The 23,968-nt window shown below is 40.0% G+C and overlaps 1 protein-coding gene across 2 annotated transcripts in view; it reads right to left on the reverse strand.

Annotated features, from left to right (window-relative positions):
* Window positions 1–18,322, reverse strand: part of PDE5A (phosphodiesterase 5A) — a 105,726-nt gene extending 87,404 nt beyond the window's left edge. For both annotated transcript variants that reach the window (XM_063157034.1, XM_063157033.1), the window contains exons 1-2: window positions 17,713–18,322; window positions 15,507–15,596 (exon numbers count right to left, since the gene is read on the reverse strand). The gene's annotated coding sequence lies outside the window, so the exon portion shown is untranslated. The remainder of the gene's footprint in view (window positions 1–15,506; window positions 15,597–17,712) is intronic.
* Window positions 18,323–23,968: the final 5,646 nt, after the last annotated feature.

Below are 23,968 nucleotides of genomic sequence, written 5' to 3' on the forward strand. Positions count from 1 at the left end.
AGAAGCTTTATACATACCTCTGCTCTCCTAAACACAGAGGTAATTTCAGCTAAACCAGTGTCTAGCAGAAATGTGGGAATGAGGTCTTTGTATGGCACCCCATGTAGAGAGAACAAATGTCCTTTGTTTCTATTTTAATAATGAACTTTCAAGGCATCTTTGCTAAATGATTTTGTTCTGCCTGTGGTGTTTAGTGTTCAATTTCATTGCTGTCTCTAGGAAAGTGCATTATTATGTGTTTAATGGTCACTTAAGGCTCACTTAAAGTTTTTATTACAATATGCTTATTAATAGTGCACAGCTTATTTCTGGAGAGGTTCCGTTCCGCTATTTGTGTTTAACTAATGCTTAAAAAAATGTGAAATTTTAAGATGTTGGTAATATCTCTGAATATTTATATTGGAAGGGATTTCAGGAAGTGATTTAGTCCCATTCCTCTGCTCCAGGCAGGGCTAATGTCGACATTAGAACAGGATGCTCATGGCCTTTTGCAGTCATATTCTTGGTGTCTGACTTGAGGTTTCCCAGCCTGTCCAGTGTCTCTCTGTTGAGCCCCAGGGAAATGTGCTCAGTGCAGCCACTCAGTTCAGCTCCCAGGCAGCCTTCAAAAGGCTTTGGGACCAGAGCTGGGCCCCAAGTGCTGTGACCAACAATTGTGCATCTGCCAGTGTGTGCCTGAAAGCCTTTTTCAGCACACTCAGCTTTCCTGCACTGAGCTGGGGTTTCAAGGCAAAGGCAAGTAAATGCTCTGCGTGGTTCCACAGGGAGAAAAAACACTGTGGGATGTAATTTAATAAATTATCAGCAGGGGCAGGTAGAGGAAGGTATTTTGGCAGTCAAAAACAATAATGAACTTGCTTTCTTTTCACTTGATCTAGGGGGTTTTTCTACTCCTACTTCATCACCCCTTCTGTCACTAATCTATTCCTTCCCTGAATAGTTAGGCTTGCATTAATTCCTCTGGCTGGCAGGAGAATCCAGATTTTCAAGATCACCAAAGTAAATACAACCTGTATCTTCATCTCTCATATTTTTTTTACTTCAGAGCTACTCACTGACTTTCCAGACTTGGAGAAAGTGTAGGTTGTCCCACCCAGTGGGTTTTCCTGGTTCTGCTCAGCTGAAGAGAAGTAAGTTTACTTCCAAGTAAACACTTGCAAGAGAATGCAGGAAAAGGGGATCATATGAAAAATCTGTAAGAAAAGCTCCCTTCACTGTCCCATGATAACTATGACCCTGAGCATCTCTCCTGCACTGTGATCAGGAGGAAACAATGAAATACTCAAAGTCACAGAAAAAGGAGAACAGCCACTGTGGTGGTGCAGCTGCAAACCTGCACGGGGGAGGACTAGCCTGGCTAATTTAAAAGATGTTTTTACCCCCAGGCTAGATTCTAACTTTGGCTAGGCTGGGGTAAATCAGGCATAACTTTACTGACATCAAAGGCTCTGCTGCACATCATATAGCTACATCCCTTGAAACTGAGGTCAAACCCATTAACTTTTCTAGGCAAGTTCTGCCCAAAATGAATGGGTGGAGCAAGGTCAAGCCTATGATTTTACTATTTTCACTTGGACACTTGCACAATTTAGTATTCACATCTGGCTTTGTCTTTTAAAGGGCATTTTTTTGGCATCTGAACTGGCAATTGTCAGGCCACAATAATCCAGCTGCCCAGTTTTGGATGGAGTGGGTTAGGGGTAGGCCAGCTTGAGAAATACAGATGCAAAAGGGTATGTAGTAATTTTTAGGATGCTGTAAGAAAACTGTATTGTATTCTAAGGGTCAGGATTCAGGCTATGATAAAAATGGGGCTCGTTTTTCGCCTGCATCAATTTTATTCTTTCACTTTAATTTAAAGTTAGTGAGCCATATGCAGAGCAGAGATGAAAGTCTCTCAGTAAATGTGAGTCTCTCTCCTGTGACCTTATTTTGAACAATCTATAACATTTTTCAGTGAGAAAATGCAAGCATGAGGCAACTGCTGAGGTGCAAGTCCCAGTTCAGGTGGCTGTGCTTAGCTGCACGTCATTCCTAGCTGGAAACTTACACTGTTTTCACATTGCTTTGGAAGCAGGGAATCACTTTAGCAACCTGCTATCTTAGACATTTCTAGTAAACAGAAATCCAGCTGCTGTGGGTGTTTAATGCATTCCCATGCAATACCATGGCAAGGCCCTGATCTGTAAGAGGGAGTAAACTTAGAAATACCCTCCTGAAACGCTGCAAAGCCCAGGAGTCGAGGTGGGCTGTATTGAACATTCTCAGCCACCAGGTGGCAATGAGCCGTGGCGCTGCGCCTGGGGACGCGGCAGGACCGTCCCCTGCTCCCGGGAATTGCATGGATGAAGCCATATTCCTATGGCGCACATGCCTCAGGGCCTCTGAAGGATCTCGGCACGCTGGCAGTGGCTGCAGTTTTTTCATTCCAGTGGTGTGAACCAGTTTCCATTCCCCTGGTTGTCTTTTGTCATTTGCCACTTAGCAATGTCATGTTTTAACACTCTCCGTGTCCTTTGGGAAGCAACTGCATTCTGTTATTTCAGCTGTGAGCCTGATAATCTTCTGAAGTGGTGATGGACGTTTTAAAGAAAATGGCAATTATCATGTGCAGTTATGCTGAGCTTGAAATCTCCTGGAACCAGTGTATCCTGTTACCAGCAATAAGAAATAAGAGCATGTGGAGCACTGTGCTCACCTAGAAGAGAGATGGTGATAATTGAAGAATGAGTTCTGAGTCATATTTGCTTCTGGCCTATGCTGAGGCTGTAACTTTTTCAGAGAAAAGGGGTAAAGTTATTCACTAGTTTTTGGGGTTTTTTTCTATTGAGGCAAGAAAATAACATTCAAGAACACCAGCAGAGCTCATCTGCCCTTCTCCCAAGTTGCAGTAAGGTCAGCATTAGGAATTCCTCATTTTATGGGATGCTCTGGGAACCCTTTATCCATTTGCAGGAAGACATTCTTCTGTAGGTGTCACACTTAAACTGAGCACTTTCATTAGTTGTGGAATATTTCTTCAACAGCGCTCAGGGTTTCACAGGCATGTCCTTAACATTTGAGAGAAAACTGCTTCTGAAGGAGCCTCATGTCGTGTTCTTCACAGATCCTAGCAGGGCATTCTGAGCCAGCAGAACTGACAAATGTTCTGCAGGAATCTAGTGTTTGGTTGTGCTGCAAATGCCTCCTACAAAAACGATACTGGGAAGAAGTTGCTGCAGCAAAGCCAAACACCACAGACACGAGGCAGTGGTGTTGCAGCCACTAATGCAAGTTTAATTTCTTCTGTGTCTGTGATGGTATCAGTCTTTAGTTACATGGCAGTCTTACAGTTTTCTCCCATTTTCTGCTGATTTTTTTGTGCTGCCAAAGTATATTTAGCTAAAGCTCTGACTAAAACATCTTAAGATAATGACACTTGAGCATAATTTCTTGTATGCCCAGGTACAACTCCAGTCACCATTTTGTAAGTATATAACAGCACCCTGCCTTTGCCAAAATGGTGTGATCTAAACAGGTAAAGATGAGAAAACCCCATAGAAAGTTCAGAAAGGACAGGGAATTAAAAAGGCAGGAAAAGACATGGTAACAGTGGAAAGATTGAATTTCATGGAACACGCAGCAGTCTCAGCGTGCTCGTTGCCTGGCCAAGGTAAACCACACAATAAGTTACTGTACAAACAGACAATCATGTAGTGTGTGATCCTTTAATCTTGAGGTGGCATCCCTGTAGTTCTGTTCTAATTACCTTGTTATGGATAGAAGAAACTGATGTGGTTCCAGTTCCTGAAGACGCATGGCAGCTTCTAATTGTTGGAAAACAGATTAAGACTGTTCCATGGTTTCACAGGCATGCCTAAAATCCAGCTGTCAAGCTTATTTCTATTTAGCTATGGTTTGGAAGGTGTTTAAGGAGAACAGCAGTTTAATGGAGCATCTGGATCTCATTGCAGGCCTGCTTTTTGTTTTTGTGTTTCTTAATTTATTATTACACTTTCCAACTGGGCTCATAGAGGCACAAAGGAGACAAGACATGGCCCCAAGTCACAAAGCAAATTTGTATTCCAACTTAAACTTTAAAGTTTCCTTTTGCCTTTTACTTAAAATATTAGATGTTAGAGCTTCCAACACTCCTTGATGGTATTTTTACTTGAAGTTTAACTTATGATTAATGTATTAACATTCCTTGTTTCAAAAACAATTTTAAAATATATTATAGAAGGCTTTATTTTCTTCAGCTTTGTTTTGGTCCACTGCTGCTGTTTTGTAGGAATAGAAATAGAAATATTGTCCTTTATATAGAATATATATATATAATATATAATAAAATAATAGAAATAGAAAAATTGTCCTTTTTATTCAGGACTATGTCAGGGGTATGTTTGTGATGTGAGGACTCCTGGAGCTACTCTGTAAAATGTGCTGTATGCTATGGGTAATCAATACTGGAATGTTAATATGGATAAAGAAATAGCAGAACATGCTGGCTATTGACTCCATTATGTTGTTTATCCTGCTTATGAGTCTTCCTGCAGGCTGTTCATCCTCTCACTATCCATTTCCCAGCTATTTCTGACAAACTTCTGCTTTGAAAAAAAAGGCAAAGGGCTGCAGTCACATCCATGTTCTGATCGTTGCCTGCTGTATTCCTTCCTCACAGAACCCAAGTTTGTTGTCCTCCCACTCTGTTAAACTATGCCAAAATACAGAATGTAATTGAGAAATAATCTATTAGTGCTTTTGTGAGGAAATAAGGAAATCCAAAAGGAAATTCCACTTGTGTCTTCAATTCTGTTAAGGCAAACTGTGTATTTGGTTGTCTGCTTGAAGGGGAAAAGTGAAGGCAGCCACTTAAGTTAAAGGTCTGTGTGACCTTGGCTGTGCTGGTGTTTGCTACTTAGGTAAATTCTTGCCATTTCTGATATCTGTGGATCATGTCCTTGGAACTGCTGTGTAATGCAGCTAAATCATTTCCATGGGTGTGAAGTGGAAAGACAAGGAATTTGTCCCAGGGTTTAATCTGAGTGAGATACACAGTTTTAGAAGAGATTAAAGAAGGCTCTTGAGACAGTAAATAGAAATATGCCCAGAAGCAGCCATTTGAGTGTCAAGTCTTTAGATTTATATTCATGCTCACAGATCTAATTACTGCTGGTGAACTGGAAATATCTATACTGGCTCCACTCTTCCCTAATGTGCTGCTGGTCACAGCTGTATAAAGCCAGTGAGGGAAAAACCAGCAAGTGCTTGTCAAACCTCAAACACTGGCCCAATTTCTTATTGTTCATGATCCATGCAGAAAAAGGCAGGGGTGATTCCATTTACTTTTTATCACATCAATGAAATGGGATCATTTCACTGAGTTTTGTGGAACAAGATGTTATCTAATGCAAATTACAGCAGCTACATGGATGTTTTCTCAGAGGGGCTGTTCTTCCAGCTGGAACCATTAGAATACTTTCTGCACCCCTTCCTCCTGCCTCACCCTTGAACTGCTCCTGGGGTCAAGTAATGTGGAGGTAAAGCAAAAAACCTACAGAAGCACAAAGGAGAATCATGAGAACTGTGGTTTTTATCCACTGAATTGGTGACAAAACCTGAAAGATGGATGGCACCTAATTGTAACAGTGATCCTGATGGTTCCTTCTCAAATTTCTGCATTTATTCCTGCAGCTCTGAGTATTGCAGTAAAATGCCTTGTCACTGTGTATCTTTGTTCACTAAAATTCTCATGCTCTCGCCACATATTCACGCGTTTCTCACTCACCTGGCACTTAGGGCATGGTCAGGATCTGAAACTCTCATCATTGGGCAACTATCAGTAAATGCACAAGCTCTCACTTTGGAGAACTCCTTGGATGCTGTTGGGATGGATGTGAGCAATTCTGGCTGTGCCAGCCAAAAAGGCAGCAGACAAATGCAGAGAGAAGAGCATGCTAACAAATTCTGGAAAGCTGCAGGCTGCCAAATGAGAGCATGCAGGGCATGGTGCTTTAAAAAGTACTGGAATTTGTTACTTAATTCTAATTTCCTGTGTTTTGAAGGTTTTTTGAAGCTGTGATGGCACTGGAGACATAGTGATGATGAGCTGGAGAGAAGCATAGCTTGTGTGCAGTCCTCAATCTCAGAAAATTTTGAAACCTGAATCATTTTCTTCTGGGAAAACTTTTAGTGCCAATTATGTTCCAAAAGAATTTCCGAGGCAGCCTGCCATCCAATTTCTCTGTTTTCCAGCTTATAAAATAGCAAGCTGATAGCATGCATCTATCCTTTTGACCCTGTGGAGCATAAGGCAGCTGAAAAGTCACTGGGCTGCCCCTGGAAGCTGGGTTATGGATTCTGGCCAAAAGCGTGGAAACTGTAATTGGTGTGGAAGATTTTTCTTCTCTTAATCATGCCTTCATATTTGAGCTCTTTCCAGTCTTCCCAAAGAACAAGTCATTAGCCACTCCTTTGGAAGCAGAAAGGCTTGAGGCAGCATAGTTTGAGATTTGTTTGACCTTTCAGCTCTGCTTTCCTCTGAGCACAGGATTACTTTTGCTCTGTGCAATTTGGATTATGTAGGGATTCAAACATCTGAGAGAGTGAGAGAAATGATAATTTTAGGGTCAATGAATGAGAGTTTTGGGGAACCTCTCTCTATTGGCTGGTATGTTTTTCAGGAAGTTTGGTGTTATCAGAGTAGTTGCTAAAGCTACTTGCATGAAAATCTGAGGGGTTTGAATAGGATGTGAAAGTCTGAAAATTCCTTCTCCTAAGGACAAGTCTTATCCTGTGATGTGTGTTGAAGGCAGAAAATATTTCACAGCCTGTTCACAGCAAAAATATGTGAGAAAAAATCAGTATGTAAAAGGAAGGAGTTAAATTATCAAAAAACGTCAGGAAATGGGTTATAGTTATCTAATTTTCTGTCGAAAAGAAAGAGAACACTGCTTTCCCCAGGCCCAAAAAGAGTTTGCAGGACTGACCCCTGAGAGAAGCTGACTCAATATGTATGGAAACAAGAGATTCCTGAAGGAGCTGTCTCTGCCAGAAGAGCTGCTGCAGAGATGTTCCTCTTAAATGAAGTAACACCATTCCTGTAGGAATTAAATTCTGACTAAAATCATTAACCTTATGGAAAATACTCCAAAACTTACACTGTGCTGTTCTGAATGCAGTTGCTCCAAAATACCCTTAAGAACCAAATGTTGTAACTTAAAGCAAATAATACCAATTCAGTAGGCATATAACATCTGCCAGTGTATGGAAACAAAGTCAGGATGACTGATTTAATTCACAGAAAATACAGAATTTGGTTAGTATCCTTCAGTGATTTCTTGTCTTACTGATGGTAGGATTTGTTTGATTATAGCCAACTGTAAATTCAATATCATTTGTGCCATGTAACCCCGGGTTACTGGGATTCCCACCCTCCCCCTGGCTGGGGGAATTTGGGTCTGATCCTGAGTAACTGAGACAGAAGTACCAAAGTACAGTAAATCCAACATAATACTTTCTTACCCCAAAATACACATTCCAAAACACTGGAAGAACACAGCTTTTTTTTTTTTTTTTTTTTTTTTTTTTTTTTTTTTTTTTTTTCTGTATTATTTACTCAAAAAAGAGATGAAAAATAGTACAGTTCAGGAAGCTTATGTGTGATTAAAGGAATGTACTGTGCATGCATCTTAATATGCAACATACATATAGTTCCAATTGTATTAGTGCATGAAGTCAGAGAAGAGATTTCTACAGGCAAAGCAGGAGTTACTCCCAGAAACTGAGAGGGAGACAGTCTCAAAATTAGCTTTACTGGGATTTTATTTCAACTTTGCATGAAGGCTGTAGCATGTTGGAATCTCATCTGCGTTCATGCAGTATTTAGCTTTTAAATATGACTAACATTCTGAGAAAAAGGTTTAATATGAAGTTGGAGCCTAAAGAGCCTCTTGGAACTGAGGGATCCAAGTCCATGGTGTACAATCTGTCCTGGAGCCTGGATTTCTTTTTTCCTACATGTAGGTGAGGAGACCAAGGCTTGAGCATAGCTGGCTGTTAGAGGGATGCTTTTGGTGACAAAGTGGCACTGTCCCTCCTGGACCTGCCAGGCTGTGCTGATGTCACCTGCTCTGAATGTGCCTCTCCCCTCTACTTTCTCATCAGTTTGAGGGGTCACTGCCACGCCAGGCATCTGTGTATCTGCTGGGGTGCACGGCTTCTTTTGAATTGTCTGCCTCCAGCTTGCATTCTCAGGTTGCTTTTCTTTCAGGGGCCTGCAGAAGAGAACAGGCCTCTGCCCAGTGCCAATTATAAGTGCAAAGAAAAGCCTTTTTGTTTGGGTTTGCCTTTGATGTGTGTCGAGAGGAAGTGTGCAAACCACACTGCTGGGTTAGCTGATCTCTCTGCGGTGAGTTCCAATTGCATTTACTTTTCAAATAGCTATAAAAAGTGAAGGCTTTTCAAACTGTAACTCCCAAATTGTTCCCAGCACAAACCCCAACCAGCTGCACTTTGTGCTGGGAAATGCCTTTAAGGCTGAGGGAGGGAGCCTTCCCTCCAGGCCATGTGGATGTTTTACAGCTGTACGTGTGGCCTTGAGGTTAAAGTGACTTCCTTGGAGATCCCATCCATAGATGGGCTGGCCAGGCAGCCTTGTGGTTGTGAAGGATGACCTTGGCCTGTTGTCCTGAATGCTGCTGATGGGAGATCTGCACATCCTCACCTTCCAGGGGTGCCTTTCAGCACCCTCACCTCTCTTGGCACACACTGCCTGCATTTGGGGCCCTCCTCATCCGTAGGGACAGGTCTGAGGATGGGAGGCAGCACATTCCTGCCAGCCAGAGGTGCTGAGTGCTCCCATTAACTCTGTGGGGAAGCACAGGAGTCCTGGGCTGAGACTGCTGACACCAGGGCCTTGTTTCTGCTCACTCAAGCAGAGTTTATTTTATATACCCTGAACTTTCTGAAGCAACTCTGGAAAACCCAACTCCAATGTCTGCTTTACAATTATCTGACAACTAATTTAATAAAAGCTTTGCAATTAACAGGCTGAATTCATGTGGCTCATGTTCTTCAGAGCCTCGTCTGGAGGCTTTGCAGTTCTTAATGTGCAGAACTTTGCAGATGCTGCACTGATCCACTAAGCTCTGCTCTAATATTATTTAAAAGTAATTGCCCTCACCATGTTGTTTCTGCTTTGCTATTTCTGAACTATGTAAAATTCAGGAAGCTGCCTCTTGCACATGATTATAAATTGCTGGCTGGGGTGAGATACCTAACAGGCAGCTAAAATATAATAAAACATTAAATGCATTTTCATATTGTGCACATTCTCTTTACATATTATTCACAAGGGACTCTGAATTTGCCTCACAATAATAACCATGAAAGGAAAAAATTCTTTTCTCAGTAATGAACAGATACAGCAGAATGGTTTTGGCGTGTAGTTCTTCCCTCAAAGAATTTTGCTTGAAAAGGGTATGAAGAAAATCTCAATAAAATATTAAGATTTGACCTATTGCTGATTATGTTTGAAAAGCACAGGAAAGAGTCATAGCAGGAATGTAATAGGAGGGAGAAGGAAAATAGGGTGCCAAGTGTATCCCTTAAAAATTAAAATTTTCTGCTTTGCTATTAAGAAGAACAGCAGGTTTTATTAGTGGCATATAAACAGCACTGAAACCTGGAAGTGACAACTACCAGCAGCCCACGGCTTGTTAAGTCCATGATAGAAGGTTATAATTCATATGCCATCTGGAAATTTTGTTGAGGGCTGCTCTCAACATGAGCTCATCAGTTGGTACAAAATATTCTCCTGCAGGAACATGTCTCAAAGAACAGCAAGAGAACTGAGGGGCAACAATTTTCAGGATAAGACTTGATAAATTCTGTAAAGAAAAGAGATGACTTTATTTTCACCTTTGACTTATTGATATTACTCTGAATTCACTTAGATCCTGAAGTCTGAGTGCTGTCTTGTTTCTTCCTGACTGGGACTGGTGATCTTTTTATACTCTGCCATGTGCCACAGACAAAAAGTCCTGCCACAGACTTTACCTACAAAACTCATTCTAGATACCTGGCAGGAAACTGAAAATGGTAGAAAAACTTAAAAATGAAATATTAAAGATAGCTTGATGGAATCTACCAGCTCATCTGACAGCATAAGAAAAGATGGGAAAGCTTGTTATATTTAGGCTAATAAATTAGAAGATAGGTGATGTGTCATACGTATTACACACCAGAAGGTAAATGCTATGAGAAGAGATTATTTAAGTGATAACATTGGCACATTCCTGTGACTAAAAGCCACTTTAGATTTTAAGTAGGTGAGGCCATTAATTTTTAACACAGGGAAAGCCCAGAGCCTTGCAGAAATTTAGCCTCAGGAATTGTCTGAAGCAAATCAGTTTAATTTAGCATTTAACAGAGAGAAAATGCATGTACAAGTGGTAGTGCAGTCAAACTTTCAAGAGGGGTTGCAAGCAAAACTGAAATCAATGATTATGAGTTAAGTTTGTTAAACAGAGCACATTCCTTACAGAAATGTTAAGGGAAGTCATGGACCCAAAATAATCTGATGTGGATATCAATTATGTGAGCAGTCTGTAATTAAACCCTGACTTTTCTGATAGCTGTGGCTGTCTCCACATTGTTTCAAAGTGTTTGACCTTGAATAATATTTGCTGAACTGGATGTCTATGGCCACAATATCACAAAACATATTTTGGAGTTGTGGAAAGATGAGCTCACCAAGGGCACGCACAACCCACAGCCTGATCCACGGACAGTGACTGATGCCAGCCCAGAAAACAATCTGATTTTCATATATCCTGAAAATGCTCTCTGCTTGCATGGGCATTCAGAGATGTTTTTGACAAAGGAAGTCATCAGTTTTCCTGCTCTCATCAGTCACCTTTAAAGTGGCACTTCTCAAAAATGTGTTCTCCTCTGAGATTCACACCATTAGTCATGTTGTTGATTCAGTCAGGCTTTCCTAACCAGGCCTGTGTCTCCTATCAGCTTCTTCTTTGTGCATCCTTTTCTTTGAATTGTTGGTGATCCAACTCTGTATTACAGTAATTCTGTGTACACACAGTGTGTTTTATACTAACAAAGACATTTGCATATTGTGCTAAAGACCCTCAGGAATAATCTTTAATTTTTAAAAATTGCTGCATTAAAATTGTTGCTTCCACTGAAAACACTGTGACTCTCCCAACAGGCCATAAAATGACATGATATTTAGGTACTGTAGGATCCTTCCCTTAGCATGGGAAAAAAAGAAAAGAAACCTTAACTAGTTTCAGCCCAGTTCAAAATGAGACTCACTCCAGCACCAGCTCCATAGTGCTGGTTTTAGAATAAAAAGCTGTGAAAATCAGAGCTGGAGACCTCAAAGTCAGTGAAGCCATTCTTGAAGATTTAATCATTGCATATATTTGGAACACTGACATTTTTAGTCTTATGAGTACTGTGAGAATCACAACTTTAGTCATGCCTAAATGCAAAGCTTATAGAAATATTCCTTACAAATTGATTTAGGGTTGGGAAAACATCATTCTGTTTGGGATTCTGTTTGGTTTTCTTTTTAAAATATGGTCATCACAGAAACAAGTTTTCCCCTTTGATTTGGCAAGAAAATGGAAAAAATTATTAAAAATACTATGCTGGTAAAAATACTGCTCTAATATTTTAATCCTCCTTATTTTCTGCTGTATTCTGTTTTCTATGAAGCACAGTCTGCACAAAGAAATTCAGCTGCAGAAACCATTGTTTGAAGTGGGAAGCTGAGACTTTCTGACAAATTGCAAATAGCTAACTTGAAAAAGTGTTCCCTGTTATCTTCCTCTGAATGAAAAAGAACACGTCTCTTCTGACATGTGTTCTTGCTATCTGCTGATCTCAGCATTTAAGAATGTTTAGGGATAGGACAGGACTGTATTAAGGGAACTTGGATGAGTAAATCCTCTTGTGGCTCTTTAGGAAGTTATAATCTGCAAAAGGACTTCACTAGAAGGAATCTCTTCTACTTAGAAGGCAAAAAGGGAAAATTAAAACTCCCTATTGCACTCAGCTTGCTATTTGATTTTTCCCCTCATGTGTAGCCAGATTTTTCTGAGGGAAAAACTTTAATGATAATTGCTTTTTTCCATAGCAGAGCAAGGATTTTTTGAACAGATGCTGACTGATTCCGTTCTGTGCAATTGGACTGGCGGCTCTCAGAGTACTTGTTCAGGGCTGCCAAGTTATGAAATGTTTGAGGTACAAGCAGAGTGTGAATAAAGCTTTTATTGCTTTGAACAAGACATCTCGGCTCAAAATTCCCTTGCTTACATTTGTGTGGATATTAATGACCTGTTAGTTAAATGTGGATATAAAAATGTCAGATGGACTAAAACAGATCAAATCATATTTCTTCTTAGTTTTGCCCTTTAAATATTTTGTAGTTACTATCACTGGGCTTCCCTCCTCTTCTCATGTTTTTTGTTTACTGGCTGTTACATGGTCACCTTTTTAAATACAAATACAGCCACAAATCAGCAGCTGCTTTTATTGTCATACATACCAACAGAGTTGTTGTTTCTGCTTTCAGATGAGGGAATAATTTCTAAATGGAATGAGTGAAGAACTCCTTATATTCTTCTTTATATTTGAGATGATATCTCTAGAAAATAGCAGGTTTCCCAGGGTCTAAAACCTTTCACATATGCTAGGAGAAGCTTCAATCAGTCCTCTTAAAATCTGTCTCAAGTCTTTAAATACTATTGTTGTTGTATTTTCAAATTCTAGATTATACTTTTATGTTTGCCAGTCTTTTTTTTTTTCCTAAAGAAAATTTTATCTTTTGATCTGATTATTACTAAAGAATTAGTGATAGGAACAGTTTTAAAATTTTCCTGTATTCTTTTTCTCTTCTCTCAATGTGGTTTTGTAAGTGAAGACAAGTGGGAAAGACAAACATAGAAAAATTTTTTGCTTCAGAAAGGAAATTGATGTGTTTAAATACATTGAAAGAGAAAATGCAGTTTCACTATTTTATATAAAATGAATGTATCGTTTTCTACCAGACCTAGCTACTAATACTTACTCATGATATTACTTAAGTAATTACACAGCATTTCAGGAATGATAACTAATGCTAGAAATTACACAGTGAATTCAAAGATTGCTCCCTTTCTGGTGCTGCAGCACAGCCTGATCTGGACAAGATCCTAGGCAGTAATGCTGAACAAGTTCCCTGTTACAACAGCATTGTATTTTGCTCTTCTTGCCACTACAGATTCCAAATTCTGTAAAATTCTCCCATGCTTCTGAAACTTCTCATAATATCATTGTGTGACACTCTGATGGTGCAAGAGTTGGGTCAGCACCCTGTGAGCCAACATCTGGAAACCGTTAGTGCTTTGTGGGGCACAGGATGGCACCGACACCACTGCTGCATCTGGAAAGAGCAAAACCTCTCTGTGGTGCCCTGGTCGGGTGAGTGGTTGCCAGGGGAAGGCTGGGAATCTCTCAGGACCCTTCACACAGACTCCTGGCACATATGCAATGGCTGAACCTACAGTATGACCAGGAACCCAAATGTTCCATGTGAAAAGGATATGCAGTATTGCTCTCCTGGTTTTTGTTAGTTACGATCTGTTAGTGACAATCCAGTCTGTAAAAAGTGACAGCTACATCTGTGTGGATAAACTTCCTATCTGAAACAGATCTGAAAACAAATATTTTGAAGTTAATTGGATGTCTTGCATAGCATTTGATTTATTCATGTGCACAGTGGCTCTGTGGCACACGGCAGCAATCACAGGTAGGATGTCTTGTTATGTGTGACATAAATGATATAAGAATATTTTTCCATGCTGACATGGTTCATCTGCTCAAACTTAGCTCATTTAGCAAGGCATCCTTATTTTTTCATCTTTCCTTTATTCTCTTGTAATGGTAGCATCAATTAATTATTCAGCTCCATTTGAAATATTTTAAATGCACATCTTATGTAGGACATAATGTAGGACAATTTATGCAAGACCAATTGTGTCTGATTATTACATATTTTCCACAGAATCTAGAAAAGCTCACTAAAAGTCAAGAACTGTAGCTTTTCATTACTACTTTTTTCTGGACACCTTCTTTGTTTATTAATATCATAACTTGCAGCCCTTATCAAGCTCCTTTGACTCTCCTGGTTGTGCCAAGAGCTGGGACTGTTCAGGCTGGAGAAAAGTGAAGAAGACACAAGTAGAAGGGATGCTTCTTTTTAATTTTGGGGCTTTTTCCCCCCCAGAATGCCTGCAGCTATGATTTTCCACTCAGTGAAGATTTTTGCCCCAAAGGAATGAAGAGTAGGCAGACACTCAGAGAACAAGTGATATGGAGCTAGGAAGATATTAAGACCTGCAGCTCATGACAAGCTAAAATCTTTTGCAAACAGAATTACAATTAGCTGTGTTCAGATGGGATTTCTGAGGACTTAGAGAATTCTTGATGGTTCAGAAAGAGAATTTAAACTTCTAATATGGCTCGTTTTGTGTCAGCTATGCAGAGGCAATAGAAAACATTTGTCAAAACAGATGGCAGGTTTAGCCCCCCGCCACTGGATACAAAGGGGAAGTTCAAGGTCCAGTTAATGGCTGCCGAGCCAAGAAACATTTGGAAACTTAGTTTAGCATTGAATAGACCCCAAAGAATACAGTGTTACAATTCCAGCACGCCGTGGCTACGGCCAAACTCGGAATGCTGTGAGCAGCTTATGCTTCCAGCCAGAATGAAGAACTGCTGAGGTGCACAAAAACTGAGATGTAGCAGCTAACATGGTTTTCAGGATTTTTGAGAAGACATGTTTGACAGCTGCTTCAGCCCAGCAGGACATTTCTTTGCCCAGTGCTTCCTGACATTTTACTGCCACTCAATTGCTTTTCCTACACTAAAATAAATTCTATCTGAAAAGCGGTCGTGCATAAAATATACAAGGAGATGAAATGTGAAAATCTCTGGTTTTTCTATTAAATCATACTGGCATTTGCACTGAAGTAAGTTTCACAGAATCTCTAGGTAGATTATGGAACTGATCTGTGGAGCCGAAAGTTTTTAATTGCTGGTGGGGTAACTACTGCAAGCAAAAGAAAGTCACAGAGATGTTTTACATGCATCCAGTGAAACAAATGCTGAGGTAATCTGTGCTGATTAATACTGGAAAAGGTTCTTGCTGTGGTTGAAACAATTTACTGTTAAATGAGCAGAGGTTACTTGCCTGAGTTTGGAATAAGAACGCAGAGAAGGCTTGTTCAAAGTGTTTGTAATAGTGATCAGCGCTTTATACAGACCCTAATCAAGATCCAAATAATGTAATCATACAATAGACTAGAAAGGTAGATTTTTCCTGTGGAGTGGGTACTCACTGCAGTGCAGTAAATGCAAGTTAAACTGCACCATGTCTGTTTCTACCTTTGCATCCCTTATGCATACATCAGGAATTAAGCACCAAAACCCAGAACTGTAGCACTGTTGAGAACATGACTGACCTGTCAGTCTAGCACACAAGTCCCTGTCACCAGGTTCAGAATGTTTCTTCCCAGTTGGTTCTGGCTGGGTTCCCTTCTTCTTTCTTCACACTGTGGGGAATGTACAACAGCAATTTAAAATCACGAGCAAGGGCTAAAAGATAACTTTTGTGGCTGATAATTGTCAGACTGCCCATATTTGTTTTCCATAGTTTCACAGGAATGGCTTCCTAAGGATTAGGGAAGGCTGCCTCACTAGTTTCCTTTTTTTTTTCCTTCTAGAATTTCATGAACCTACGTGATAGATGTCATGAGTGAAAGCCAAGTTGCTGTTAGTTATATCCTAAGGTAAGCTGTTAAACACCCAATGTTATTACCTTTTGTGTTTATTTGGAGTTGTAAAGAAGCACTGATGTGCATTATACCCTGAGCAACTTGCAAGTGAGTACGGAACAATGGCAGGTCCTTAATTTCTACACCAGTGGTTTCAGACTGGACCTAGAGACCAAATCAGATAATTAAAATCTAGGTAATCTTATAAAGATGTGCAATTCTTCCTCTTCAAAACCCTTGTGTTTTTCATGCAACAAATTTGGCCAATATGCCACCATTGCTTCCTGCAAAGCAGAACTGAGAGATCTGTGAAGAAAGCTGTTAAGTGCTCCCTTAGGATTTAGGCCCTGATGATCAGCACAGCAGAAGCAGGCAGATGTTAACACACCTCAGTTGGCAGGAAAATTCAATTTTTAAAAGACTGTGTGTTCCAAAATAACTGTGACAGATGTACAGTGAAGCCCACAGAGCTGTGGGAGCTCATCACTAATGCTGAGGGTCTTGGATCTTCCTGACAGATAACAGCTTGCTGTAGCGGCCATCTCCAGAGGGTTGCTGATATTTGGAAGCAGCACATTTCAGTACCTGTTTTCTTGACAACACTTGGGATTAATTTAGTCTACTGTTGTCTAAAGATCCCTGTGGACAAGGATCTATCTTGAAGGAAATGGCTTCCGAGACCCAAATTGAGTGATGAAGAATTGTGGTTGCCAAACTTGTTTACATAGATTGGCTTTTTAGCTGAAGCTTTCACTGTGAGGTTTGACACTAAAAAAGTAATTCCTGGATTGGAGCACTGGGAAACAGTATAAAGGAATAAAAATGGATGTACAGAACTAGAAAACAACTCTTAACTATATCCATAATTTAAAATAGAAAAAAAATCATTAAGTGAATTGCATTTTTGCATGTCTGGCTAAGGAGCAAGGCATTTCTTGCTGGATTTGTGAATGTGTTCAGTACTATGCAAACAAAAGAAATGCTCTTTTCCTTTAATACTTCTATAAACCTATGTTCTGCCACTTTAATCTACCAGTGACAATAATGCAGCATTTTATTACCTGATTTGTTGTGACTATTAAACCTATGAGCTTAGATAATTTTGTTAAAATACAATTAAAATGTAACAACTTGCCTAGTTATCCTCCTAGTCAAATTTTTCCTCATTTGAAAGGGCTCTTTTCTAATTTTGACTTATTCAATTCCATGAGAAAGATCAAAGGTGCCCTCCTGTTCCTTATTACAGAGGATCAATGGGTCAGATATTTCAAGGTTTGATAAAATATCTCAGTGAATTCAGTTGCATGCACTAATTATTATGTTATTAGGCCATTTTACACTAAGAGTTAAACTCCCAATCCTTTTGTAAACAGCATCAATACATGCTAAACAAGTACCTCTTTCCTGAGGAACATGGTTCTGTTCTTGTTTCACATTTGAAAACATACCATGTCCTTTTCAGTTGCTGAGCTGTGTGATTTACGAACTGCTCTCGATGGATTCTATTGGCATCCCATCAGGACTGCATTCTAGCCTCCCTCCTTAAAATACAGGCAGTTCTAAGAAAGCAGCACTATTCTTGTGAAAACAGCATTTATATATTTCTCTTGCATGTTTATCCTCAGCATCATCTTACTGGGAACATGCTTAACCTGCCAAAAGCTCTTCTGAACTCTGACTGCGAACCATTCCAAAGTCCAAATTTCTCATGCAAATGCCATATGACCTCAGGTAGGTAGAGAACTCCAGGTTCTCTGAGCACGTTTTCTGCAACCAACTTTACAGTTTTCTGAGCCTTTTGGCTGCTGCATATTCAAAGCACTGTTTACTCATTGCCCTTGTCATCTAGTCAGACTGCATAGCTTTGATCCAGGCAGTTTGCTTTCAGTCTTACCTCAGGATTCACAACCTCATCGTGCTGAGAAGTCTGACCCAGGTGCCTTATCCTGAAAACCTGAGGCTTTTTATTTGTTTGATTAACTCCCATGGCTTGCAAGCGATCCAGCTTTTGTTCAGCCGCTGTTCTGAAGGCTGGTGCATGGCTCTGCACAGCTTGGGCTTTCCTTAATCAACATATGGACTATAATATATTGGTTGTTTTGAGTCTGATGTCATGGGAAAAGTGTTGCTTCAGTCAGTATGGAAACTTGCCCAGATACCTTCGCGTTGTTTCTTCCTTGACCGTAGTATCTGCTTGAAACTTTTCAGTTGCCTTCTAATGGTTATTCCTGCTCATCCACAGGCTGTTTCCAGTCCAAATATAGTGCTACTTGATTGAAAAAATCCAAGAAGCAGTTCTCTTTTTGGCACATGTTTAACAATCCCAGCTAAATCCCGTCTGAAATGCCATAGTCCGGTTTGTCATAGAAGGTCACAGGCTTGCTGGGGCTGTCCCTCCGGACATTTCAGCGACTCCTGTGTCTGCACAGCTACAGAAACTCGGCTGAAATCTGGAATGTTTTTCAAACCCTTTCTTCCCCTCCCTCTGAAGTGGCTGTGAGGAAGCAGTGACCGAGGTTATCCTTGTGAAACTCCTGTTGACCCTCAATATGGAATGTGCAGCCAGTTCAGGGCTGTGTCGGGGTCCTGTGTTTGGGGTTTGTTTTTTGTACCGAGGGAGCCTCTCAGATGGTGTTTGGGAATGACTTTAAAAGAACAGCTAAAGTAATTTTATTTGCTCGTCTGCATAACTAAAGGATATTAGTCAGGGCAAACTAATGTAACTCCGGTGATATTAATAGAGCTGAGTTAGAACAACTGGAGAATAAGCCCTTAAATTCTAGGGAAATTATTATTGTGCAGGCTGACTTTCAAAGGCTCTAATGCTGTCTAATAATGTTAGCAGTCTCTAATACCCAACTAATTCCTAATTAGCTTTTCCTTCACTGTTATGCTTTTTTATTTTTGTCAGAGTTTTGCTGTAAGAAAACAAAAACTCTGTTCAAGATGAACCTGCCCTGAGCTGTGCCTACTGATTGTGTAGTACCTGCCCAGGACAGGAGGCTCAGCAGGCTCAGGGCTTGCACACTCCTGTTGAAACACTCAGAAAATCAAAACGTGGTTCTCCCTTGTAAATACCAACCGGGATTTTTCTGTAACTTCTAACATGGCTGATTAGGAATGGATTTTCCTGGGGACAAAGATACCATTCTCACTTGGGGGTTGTCTCACTGCCAGGTTTAAATCTCCTCTTATAAATCACCATGGCTTTTCAGAAAACAGATGAAAAATATGAATGGTGGTGAAACCACCCCACACTAAGTTTGTTCCAAAAATGACTGAACTATTTTCTACCAATCCTAATTTAAAAAAAAATTAACAAGTCAAAAAAGAAGAAATTCCAACCTGGATATTGAAGTTTGGGTTTATAACTTTTCACACATTATGGAGCTAGGGCTTTCTCCATGCTATCTGATTAACCACTCCAATTTTTGTCTGCATTAGAAACTATATACAGTAATGTAAAGAACAACAAGTATGGAGATCTTTGGTTGGTTTTATCTGGATTTGGAGGATCATCTGAATACTGTCAAAACAGTGAAAAGGGTCCAAGATCCCAGCTTTTCTCAGGCAGTACTCATCAGAGAGGGCAAATGTGGAACTCCACCAAAATAAAGAAATGCTTAAATTATTAAAACAATGCATATTCTATTATCTCTATTATCTAAGGCATAGATAATAGAACTTTGGCACTTTGGATTTGTGCTGTGTGGGGAAGCAGGTTAGAAAACAAATAGAGAGACCTTGTAGAGGTCAGTCTGTCCTGGACACCCTTAAACTGCAATGCAGAAGGTGGCAAAATGAGTCCATCTGCAAACAGGCTGGAAATAAACAACTACTTGAATGCAATTTTCCTTTTATCCAGGAGCTATGACAGTGCTTTTTGTTACCTTGTCTAACCTACTGCATTTCCAGGCTATCTATCAACACAGTTTCAGCTCTCCCCTTGCATAATATGATGAGAGAGATTCCAGGAGCCAGGCAGAGAATGTACAGACCACTGTGACAGCTTTGCAGCATTAAATGGCTTTGGCCCCTGGAAAGACCTCTTGGCAGTGACAAATGTGCACGTATTCTGATACTTGATGTCCTGAGATTTCTTCTTAGTTACTGTTCTCTATGAAAACAATGTTTTTAAAATAGTGGAGGTGATATCCAGGATATTTTTGCTATTTATAATTCCCATTGTTGCAGCTCTCTGGGGATGATTAGGTTGGATGACTTCAGTGGTGTGATAGCTATTGATATAAATAACTCTCCAGAAGATTTCCTTGTGACTTCAGAACAAATTAACCAGCAAGAAAAACATTTCTAAAGGAGTTTAGTTACCTAGCCATTTTCTGAAAACCACACTAGGCACTGCTCTGCATGCAGAAGAGATAAAATCCTTTAAAAGCTAATCTTTGAGTGCTTAGGATTTTCATTTAAAAAATCAATTAGCAAACACCTAGGGCCCATTTTCAGGAGTCTTGGACTCCTCGATCTCTCAAGTATTTCTGACTATTGTGTTTTCTGAGAAATTTAGAGAAAAGGAAGAAATGCTCACCTAGATGAATGCAAAAATAAGCTGTACTCATCAGTGATCAGACACAGGGTACGGTTCAATGAGTTGCTAGGGAAATCTGGCCCAGGGACAGGTAACTATCCAAAACTCTCTGCTTGAAGCATACCTAAAGGTTTGCTGTTGGAAAAGGTCTTTCCTTTGAGATTTCCACTGTTTCCTGGTTTCAGGCAAGAAAGGAATAGTGGAATAAGAGCTTCTCACTCTATTTTTGTACTTCTGATCCCTGAAGAAGAGAGGTAGACACATGGTGTGTGCTGAAAAAAAATTAACAAAGTTCTAGCTGCTCTTTCATAAGAGTCTTTCTTTCCATGTTTTGCTTGCAATTTTATATCATGTTTTTGTGGACTAGTGATAACAAAGAACCAAATATTTCAGGTCTAAATAGTGAAAGGTGAACCTGCTTATCATTCTTTCCCTTTCTGAGTTCATGCACCCAAAGCTCCAACTTTGTGTAGCAGTGCATGTGTGTATGTACAAATGCAATTGGATAACCTCCTTAGCTTACCTGTGAAAAATGGAATTCTTGGACCTATTTGGTCATTGATTGAGAGATCTTGAATGAAGAATCTGCCCCTGCAATTTGATTATTTAATCAGAAGAGACTTCCTTAAGTTAGCAAGAGAAAATGCTGAAATCTGTGAGGGGCTCTCAGTTGTTACAGTTTTCAGTTATTTAATTTACAACAGAAGCTGCTTCCTGTCCATAACAGGTCTACAGAGGGAATCCTATAAAGATCTGCTTGATCTATTGAAAAGACAAATTCTATATGGACGCAAAGCACTCAAAGTTTTCTTTGAGGTAACTGCAGCTCTTTCCTTTAGCAGGATGAAGCTATTTTATGCCAATGAAATATGCTGTTTTATGTCAATTTATGCCAATGAAATGCTCACCATGCCATGGCTTGTCATTTGTTCCATGGAATCACAAGTGTTCCTCAGCTCAGCAGTGCTCCATGCACCGAGAAACTTCCCTCTCTGAGTGACAGCCCTGTTTTTCTTGGAGAATATTTGAGAAGTGTTACAGAGCCATCTAAAATTGGAAACCTCCAGAGAAATAGCAAATCCCTTGGTCAAGGAAATATGAATATATTTGAAATTTAGGAAAACCTCAGAGACTTGCTGAAGTCACCTAATCAGTCAGCAGGGCTTCAGAGTGGGAACAAGGCTGGCACCGTGCACTCCCTGGAGCCAAGGGACTACAGTCCTTCCCTGGCATGGTAAAATATATGTGTTGCTTAAGGTAAATGAACTGCAGTGAACCTTTATGGGAAAAAGAAAATAAAAAATATTTTTAACTCACTTGCATAATGAAAATGTAGAGGATTAACATGTTTGTACAGTGAAATTAGTGCATTGTCGTGCTGAATTGCTCCACAGCCACATTGCTGTGGATGGTGGTGAGCAGTAACAAATGCTCTGGAAAGTGTAGGAAATCCAATTGTAGGATCACATGCAACAATCTACCCATAGGGAATGTTTCCCTTAATTAGAGACGTTATAATTTGGAATTATAGACTTGCATCTTTTCAAGGCACTTTTCTTATTTCCAGTTTAATCTAGATGACATTGTTAGCCTTGATATAAACTCTGGGAGATGCAATCATATCTGGGGGAAAGGGGAAAGCTTCACTTTGTGAGACATTATATATGCTAAAACATAATCCTTGGGCAAACTGATTATAATACAAGCAGCTCACAAAAGTAAAAGATATCCTGTGTGATATTCCAAAAGGAGCAATCTGATCAAATCTACTTTGCATCTACTGCAAACTGAAAAGCTGCTTTAGTTCTAGCCTAGTTTTCTAACCAGAAGTTCCTCTCTGATGTTTCTTTGGACCCAGATAAAGAAGCACATGCCTAAAAAAAGAGTTCATCATTAATTTTCAGTTCTACCCGTTCCAGCAGTAAATGTGTAACTGCAGTGTTGTTCTGTTCTCTGTTCTTCAGTCTTCACTTCAGTCTGCAGACTCTGGGTGAGTTGGAGCATTCACTGTCCATATAAAACATGGGGTTGAGGCTATTTCAGAGTTTGGTTGGTGTAATGAGCTCGGAAGCTCAGCATTTCCACCCCTCTATAACATGTATTAATATGGGTATCTTTACCAAGGGAGAAGGTTCTCATGGGAATATACAATAAATAAGCATGATTCTCCTTTCTCTTTTGTCACAAAATCCTGTACTTACTCTACCCACAGCTATTTTGACTGTTTCTTAAAATATCTTCTCAGTGAAGTCACTGATTAATGCAAATCATTATTATTATACATGGGGTTTTGTTCAATGAGTTTTTACTTAGATTTCCATGAGGTAAGTAAGCTCTTAAGCAGATCCTCTGCCAGGACTTGTTACACAAAATCACTTTTGCCCATCAAACCAAGTATTGGATGAGGGGATAGTACACTTATTATTCACCTGAGGCCATTAGGTGCTGCTGTGAGCTAAATCTCTCCAGCAGACCCATAAAACCACGAGGAGAGACTTGGCCAGTGGATTATGTTCCCAGTCAAGTGTCATACTTTGGCATATTTGACTAGGATTGGAACTAAAAGTGGCATTATTCAAGAGAGATGCTGTCTGAAAATACCAAGGAGAAATTTTGTTGCTCCCTCTGGTATTTTTTGAGCAAGCTGATGAGCTGATGCACTCCCAAGTCGGTTCTTTGCTGCAGAGAACTGGCCCTGAGGAAGCTGCCACCTGGCAGAGTGGGGTGTTCCTGCCTCCTTTCCCCGTGCTGCTGCTGCTCCCTGGTGTGTGGGAGAGGTCATGGTAGAAATCCTGAATTCATGAGCCACCTTAGATTCCAATTTGCTCATGTTTGCTCTAGTGGACTGTGATACTGACAGGGAAAAGTAATATTAATTTGCTCTCATCTCTATCCTTGGAACTGAGGGAACTTTTTGGTCCTCTGTCTGAAATTTCATACATTCTTAGAGATTTTCTTCTTTGAAACTATCTCAGTTACTAAAAAAAAAAATCCTACTTTTTGAAGACAAATCAGAAGTTAACCAGTCTCTGCTGCCCCTCTTGATCTGGATTTACTGCTTCCAAAAGATAAACTCTTCTATTTACTCCTATTCCCTGCAGCAGGAGGGCAATGGATTTGCTCAAATCAACTTAATTTTCAACACTAAAAGCTAATTAAAATAAATATAGTAGAAGAAAGAATTAAGAAAAAACACTTTCTGCTCTAGCTCCAACAAAATTTCTCTCACTTCCATGTCTTGCCTTGTGACACAGGTTTTGATCAGAGATAACTGTCAAATAAAATAAAATAAAATAAAATAAAAATTTAAAAAGAATCAGTAAATAATTCAACCTCTAGGAAAAACAGAAAGCTTTGAAAAAAAGATGTTTGAATGGCAAATAGCCACCTTTGCTGATGCATTGGGGTGCTGCCATGCTTGAATTGCAGATAGTCCCTGCTGCCTGCTTGAAAGCCAATGGAGTTCCAGCTTTAGCCACCCCCAGCTGCAGAGCAGGATAGGGCAGGTCTTTGCAGGGCTCTGTCCTCTGCACTGCCTTGGCCATGGGCTGGGAGAAGCAGGGTCACCCTGAGGGAACACACAAGGCACCGTGTCAGGCATTGG

The sequence above is a fragment of the Melospiza melodia genome, chromosome 5, assembly GCF_035770615.1.
Source record: "Melospiza melodia melodia isolate bMelMel2 chromosome 5, bMelMel2.pri, whole genome shotgun sequence".
Lineage (NCBI taxonomy): Eukaryota > Metazoa > Chordata > Aves > Passeriformes > Passerellidae > Melospiza > Melospiza melodia.